Genomic DNA, 7,527 nt, shown 5'->3' with positions numbered 1-7,527 from the left:
TGTCCTCCCCTTCCTCCCTCCTCCCCTCCCTCTCTCCCTCCTCCCCTCCCTCCCTTCCTTCCATTGTGTGTACTGGTATGCACATAGGTCTGGGCATACGTTTGTGTTCATGCATGTGTGCTTGTGTGCCTGCAGAGGGTAGAGGTTAACTTGAGGTGCTGTTCCTTGGAGCCTGGAGCACATCTAGACTGGCTGGCTACTGGCCCCTGGGATCCTGCTGTGTGCACCTCCCCAGCTGTAGGATTACGATGTGCGCCACTGTACTAAGCATGGTATTTTTTAAACATGGGTTCTAGTGATTGAATTCAAGCCCTATCCTCTAGAGGCAAACGCTACCGACTAAGCCAGTGTTCACGGCCACACTTCTGGTGTATGGGATACGGCCCATTTTTCTCTTACAGTGTGCTAAACAATTATTAGATCAGTGCAACAATAAAAATAAAAAGGACCGCAACAGTTGTATCCGCAAACGAAAGGCAAAATTATAAAATAGGGTCTTAGAGCATTTAAATTGATCAGTTTATTGACTCATTTTTGTTTTGGTTTATTTCGCCTAGTTTTGTTTTTGAGATAAAAATTTTATCTGGGTGGTTCAGGCTGGCCTCAAATTTATGATTTTCCTGCTTCAGGCTCCTGAGTAGCTGGGTTGCCAGGCCTGGGGCACAAGGCTCAGCTTTAGGATTTTTCTTAGAACTTGCCTTTACCTTTTGAAATACTCAACCTAATTTTCCTAAAATCGGAGTCTAGTGTTAGGCATCAGACCACCGGGCCTCATAGCATTCCATTGGAGTCCAGTCTGGGGAAAGAGGAAGATGGAGGGTGAGCACAGAGAGAGAGCTGTGACCTCTATCAACAGGTGAGCCAAGCAAAAGGAACCAGAGGTGAGCCAGGCAGGATGACAGTGTGGGCGCCAGGAAAATGTACACGGGAGGCAGCAATGAGGGACCATTCCCTTGGAAGCAGTCCTGTGGTGGACCTAGGGCTAGCTGGTGAGATACAGGAACACTCGCTTGCCGGCATGGTGTAATGCACGCACGAGCACACACACACACACACACACACACACACACATACACAACAACACCACACAACTCAGCCACGCCAGAGATATCTCTAGCAGGAAAGAGCAAGGGCAGAAAGCTTGGACTGAGGACCAAGTGGAGGGGGAACCTGCACCTTAGCCAATGATGCTCTGTCACCAAGGGTGTCGATGAGTTTGGAGACACCTGAGTCATGCTCAGGGGTCGCTGGGAGAGAGAATGCCCCCCTCCCATACACACACACACATACACACACACATACACACCCATACACGCATACACACATACATACACACACACACACATACACACACGCACACATACACACACACACACACACACACACACACACACGCACACACACACACACACACAGGGTGATATGAGAGCACAGGTGCTTCCCAGCAGTACCTGGGGCTGGAAATGAAATTGTTCCTTAACTACGAGCATAGCTGGGACCTTGACCTGACAGTGGGCTGGACTTCTGTGACTTGGGAATCCTGTCACTTGGGAGCTTTGGCAGTAGTTCTCAAAGGTGACCCCTCCCTAAGCTCTTGGCTCCTCCTTCTCCCCCAGTCCGCAGAATCCAGTCTCACTTTCAGGCAGAAAAAGAGGAATGGGAGAAGCCAGTGCCACTCCGTGGCCTCCTGTCCTTTGCACAGCGGCTGTAGCAGTCACAGACTTGAGCTGAGCCCTGGGCCAGAGTTCAGACTGTGTTTCTACCAGAAAGCTGTGCACAAGAAAGGAGGTGCCGTGTGACATGATGTTTGATAGGGAGCTGGCCAGGGGATTCTGCTAGTGTCCAGGGCAGATATGTGCCTTCCCCCGAGGTGGCTGGTGCCGTCCATTCCAGAGCGCAGCCCTCCTGGGGACGGGGCTAGCCAGGCCTGGCTGAGAGATGGGGAGTTGAGGGCCTTACTCACCTGGGTATATGTTGCATATCCAGAGACTTTTCTCGTAGTTATCTCTGAGAGGGACCCTAAGGACACTACTCCCCTGCCAACTGGCTTTATTCCTTTGTCCTTACTGCTGCTTTCTGGTGGAGGGACTAAGGTGACTAGCAATGCTGGAGGTCATCGTCTCTGAGGTCAAGGGTCAGGTCAAGGTTGCAGGATCCCAGCCCAGAGAGCATCAGCTGCCTGTGTTCTGGGCTGCCACTCCCCCACCCACCCTTGTCTCTCTTTCCTGTTGTTTTGAAAAGCTGTCTGTGTTGCCCCCCTCAAAGCCAAGCCCTCTCCTCCCCCACCTTCCTGCCTTGAGAGACCCTTCACCGCCATCCCGGGGAAGTCAACTGTCACCCGTGACAGCTCAGAGTGTGCTGGGGAGGATAAACTTCCAGGTATTTCCCAAGGAAGAAGTTTCCCCATGGCCTCTCTCACCCTCCAGACCTTTCAGCCATAGGTCTCAGCCTGAAGCTCTGATCCCACAGGGGTAGGATCAGTGTTCGCCGGACAGTGGGACACCCAGGCCACCCTGGTCCTCCGTAGCCAGGCAAAGGGACAGCCTTGCTAACGCCAGTGATGGATGCTGTCTCCCACATCCCTCACGGTACCCTTCAGCATGAATACTCCAGCACCTGTTCCTTCTAGAGCAGGCTCTCCCTGTCAGGCTGCCGCCCCTCACACAGGAAGTAAACTAAAGCTGACAGAGGTGAGGGCTCCGTGCATACCTTAGTGACAGTAGTTCAACGCAGCATTTGGCCTTCACCCCATGCCACGTTCCCAAGTGACTTCTCTCCCGAAAGTTCCAAAGAGAGACTGAGGAACCCAGACCATGTCAGAAGAGCGGCATTCTGCAACACCTCCCACCCCCCCCCCGGCTCTGACCACGACCCCCAGCTCTGCCTCTCGACCCCCGGCTCTGCCTCTTGACCTCCGGCTCTGCCTCTCAACCCCCCTGCTCTGCCCCTCCCCACCTCAGTGCTGCCCAAGCAGCTGCTGCTGGGCAGGGCTGTCAGGTCAATGTCCTCACCTGTACCCAGGGTACTGTAAATGACTCTGCCAGGTCTTGAAGGCTGGGGAGGCAAGGCACTCTCAGAAGGGGACAACAGGTACAGGGCCAGGATAGCCTCTTGCTCAGGAATGGCCAGTGAGCTCTGGGCATGTGTATGTGTGCGCATGTGTGTGTACAAGGGAAGGGCAGGCCGGGAAGGGGTGGGGGATGAGGCTAACTCCTCAGTGGGTTCTCCTTCCCACGGCTCCTTCAGTCCCTGTGATGATGACTCCTAAAGTCCCCTAGATTCAATAGGCTGTTCCAGGGGCCAGTCTGGGCTCAGGCCCTCATCCCTGAGATGCTGACCCGTGAGAACCTCCCCCTGTACTCCGCCAAGGCCTGGGAGGCCTGCTCGGAGCTTTACTCTGATTGGGTGCCCTTGAAGGAAGAAAGAAACCTCAACCGAAGTAGCCTGCTTGTAACCCGGCTTTCCTCTGGGTCTTTGGGTAGAACGATGTATGTTTTACATCAGCGAACACTGCTGGGTCTTTGCTTCTGCGAGGGATGGCTTCAAGGAGATCATTCCTGGCTTAAAGTGGCACCCCTACTCACAGGGTGGCAACAGCGATGGGCTCACCCTCATGAGGAGCCTAACCTGTCAGGCTCTTGGCCTCGGCCGCTGCCCACTCCCTCTCCCTGAACGTTGGTATGAGGCTGGGATATGCTCTCACTGTGAAGCTGAAGTAAGAGCTAACGCGCCCTATGACCTTGCCCTCAAGTAATATTTTCCATGAGCCCAGGGAGCTTCTAAGGGCCCCACTTAAATCAGCTCCCTAGATCTCGTAACAATCCCGCCACAGATAAAGCACAGAGCATTACAGGCTGTCACGAGTCTGGGTTCAGAGCAGCAGAATCAGAGGCAGCATTTGAGCCCAGAGAGTTCATAGTACCGTTGTCTGGCTTATTTCATGGTGGAAGAAAGAGGCTTGGACAACCTGACAACTTAAACTCTGCATTGCTGGATAAGGAGTGGTGATTCAGATTCGTGGGCACTTCACAGAGCTGGGGCTGCAGCTAATTCTAACAAATGCGCGTGGGGAGGGCATTATGATCCTTTCTCTCCCATTTTACTGAGAAGAAAGCAAAGCTCAGAGACATAAAGAAGTTGGCCTTCTGCTGCACAGCTCAGACATGAAGTCCCTGTAGGAACCACAATAGCCCGGACCCCACCTCCATCTCACCCCTCCCCCGACGCCCAAGTTTTTCTGGCAGCTCCATTCCCAGCTTCCAGCCCCAACTCCCTTTCCATTTGAGGGCCCGGAGAAACCTTTCTCCTCTTCCCCCTCCCTCCCCTTTCAGTCATAATAGCTTGGTTTGCAGGGGTGTGCTGGCCGGCAAATTTGCTGACCCAGGCAAAAGGAGAGGGGCTGTCATTATGTGGTTGGGAAATGGCTGGGCATGGCGCATGCCACTGAGCTAGCATCCCAGGAATCCCAGCGGCCTTCCAGGACATGAGAAGATCAACTCCCAGCCAGGCCTGCGGCTTCCCCAACCTTGTGTATGCTCACTCCCATGGATGCTTGGAACCTCTGGGAGGTGGACTCAGTGCTGTGGGGTGAGAGGCTGGCCAGGGAGGGTACAGGTATGGCTGACACTTAGGGAGCCAGGCACAGAGGAGGAGAGATTTTCCCCTAGGTCACACAGCTAAAGTCATGCCCCATGAGTGACTTGCTGGGTATACTCAGGGGTGGTACTGCTGTCTTAGGTTGGGTCTCCATAAAGGCAGACGTTGAGTCTCAGAATATGTAAGGCGTATGCCTGGGAGGTATGTCTCCACCTCTGGTGGCCGGAGGAGAAGGAGGAAGTGGGGAAGGATATAAGCAAGGAAAGGTGGCCAGCTCTGCTCTACCCGGACCTCAGCCAGGTGGGGACTTCATGGGACACAACACAGAGCTGCTCTGGGGATGAGGGGGTGGGGCATGTAACCACCATTTCCCAGCGCCATTACTGAGCATTGGTCTGAGAATCTTTGTCTTCAGGCCATTCTGGCTGTTCTCTCCAGGGATCAGGTGCCTAGCCGGAGAGCCTCGCCAGGACAAGCCAGGATGCCTCCATGTGTGGTGGGCAGGAATTTACTGTGTCATGTGCATCTTCCCCACTGCTTTCCCACTTCCAACTGCCACACCATCAGGGAAGCAGGCAGATCTCTGTGAGCTTGAGGCCAGCCTGGTCTACATAGTGAATCCCAAGCCAGCCATAACTACACAGTGAGACCCTGTTTAAAAGAACAAAACAAAAACAAACAAACAAACAAGAACTACTAGGTCCATGCCTGAGATTTCCCAGTCTCATTTGAAAGACAGCTTGGCTTACAAATAATGTTCCTGGATTTTGTGGACTCTAAGGGTCTCTCTCTATCTTTCTGTCTCTGTCTATATCTCTGTGCATGTGTGTGTGTGTGTGTGTGTGTTTCCCTGTGTGTGTGTATGTCTATCTCTGTGTGTGTGTTTGTCTCTGTCTCTGTCTCTCTGTCTCTCTGTCTGTCTCTGTCTCTGTGTGTGTGTGTGTGTGTGCGCGCACGTGCGCTTATGTGTGTGTGTGTTTCCAGAATATTCTTTAGAAACAGTGCATAGGACCTGGATTCAGAGCTTCTTTCTGGATAGTTTGGCTAGGTATAGAAATAGTGATTGAAGTCAGGTTTTCTCAGTGCTTTGAGGATTCTCTGCTGCCTCATCTGTCCCTGCACTGTTGTAGTGAGCCTGGAGACATTCTGATTCTTCTGTTTTGAGAGGTTGAATGAAAAATGACCAGGATGCGTGGAAATGCCAGATCTTCTCTTCAGAGGTCTGTTAGGTGAGCAAAGGCCTCAGCTCCCAAAATGCCTCTAACCGCACTGCCTCCTGTGAATGGCTCTGCCTGCCCCCTGCCCCAAGTCAGGCCCAGCTTGCCTTCTACCCCAGCCCCCCAATTCCTGCTGGTGAAACCTTCTAAATCACTATCTTGCTTTTTGGTTCTGTGGATGGCACCCAGGGCCTAGAGCATGCTAAGCATATGCTCTATCATGGAGTCTCATCCTATCCTCATGTCACCTCTTACTCCAATGTCAGCAATTGGTTCTTCATCTCTCTGTCAGGTAAGTGGAGCCAGCAGAGCCTGCCTCACTTTCTACAACATCCTTCTTCCTGCAAAAAGGCTTGCCTTCACCTTACTGGCACAACTGGCTTCCAGGCTAAGGCAGTATAGGGCATGCTATGCTCTAGTCTGCTTCAACACTATGGCCTTGATTTGGCAATCATCTCTGTGAGTGGCCTGCCACCACCTCGCACCTGCTCCCTGACACTGGCTCTCAGAAACTCTTTCTTATCTGGGCTTTTCAACACTTCTCTGATTCCTATATTTCTGGCCTTCTTTACCAAACTGTGGGTTTTCTGAGGACCAAAAGTATGTTCTTAGCTCTCTGCACAGGGCTTGGTACAAAGTAGGTACGCAAAACACACAAGGGTTTGTTGAATGAATGTATAATTGAATGACTCGAGAAGGGGAATCTAATAAGAGCCTTGCTTTACTGCAGCTCCAACTAAGGGGCTCACTGCTCATTTCATCCCAGCCACAGGGCTCTGTGAGGGACTGTGCTTGCCGTCCGGCTGCAGAAAATGCACACAGGATACCGGTCCTCCCCAAACAGGACTCGGAATGTAATGGGAAAAGCTAGAGCAAGTAACTTCACACATAACAGTTCAGCTTGAGTCATAAATGCTGCTTGGCTGATGTGGATCCATAGATTCAGGAGTAGCAGGGATCCAAGCATGGCAGGTGGGCTTGTGAGGGGGAAGATGGGAGCAGAGGACGTGAGCAAAGGTCTGGGGAAGGAGGGAGACATGGCAGCCAGGGCCAGGAAGAGGTTCTTTTACAGGTGCCGAAGAAGCAGGAACATTTGTAGGGATCATGGTCCAGGCCTAGGTTGGGCAGGCACAAGAACAAATAGATTGTCAGAAAGTCTCCCCACTTTCCCACAGCAGGTCAGTTCTGGGGGACCGTGAGGGAGAGGCACTGCCTAGAGTTCTCTAGGCCCAGTGACATCCCAACTCTGCGAATGAAAACAGGGGTGTTTCCTGGGCTGTCCTGAACCGCCATCCCCCATTCCTCTGAAGGGGCCGTGCAGCTGGCCAGCTTCTTTCATCTGACATCCCCACAATGGGTCTGAATCATAAGGTGATGGCCTTATGGGCAGCAAGGTGGGAGGCGGTACGGCTGTTCCTGGGATAGCATTTGTACTTAGTCCTGGACAATGGCGAGCTATGGCCAGGTACTCAGCAGAAGATGATAAACTTTGATGTCAATTTAGAGGAACTCGCTTGGCTGGGAGGCAGCATAGGAGTGAAGTAAGGTGTCAGGGAGATGCCTGGTTCTCTGAGTCATCTAGGAGTAAGCAGTGAGGGATGGACAGGACAGAGCAGTAGGGAAGGTGGTGGGATGCTAAGTGGACAGGGTGGAGACTGACTCTTGCTATGGCCCAGAGCAGGTGATTGGTGTGGAGAAGCCAGGGCTGAAGCCT

The sequence above is a fragment of the Mastomys coucha genome, unplaced genomic scaffold (genome assembly GCF_008632895.1).
Source record: "Mastomys coucha isolate ucsf_1 unplaced genomic scaffold, UCSF_Mcou_1 pScaffold18, whole genome shotgun sequence".
Taxonomy (NCBI): Eukaryota; Metazoa; Chordata; class Mammalia; order Rodentia; family Muridae; genus Mastomys; species Mastomys coucha.
This window is presented reverse-complemented; position numbering follows the sequence as displayed.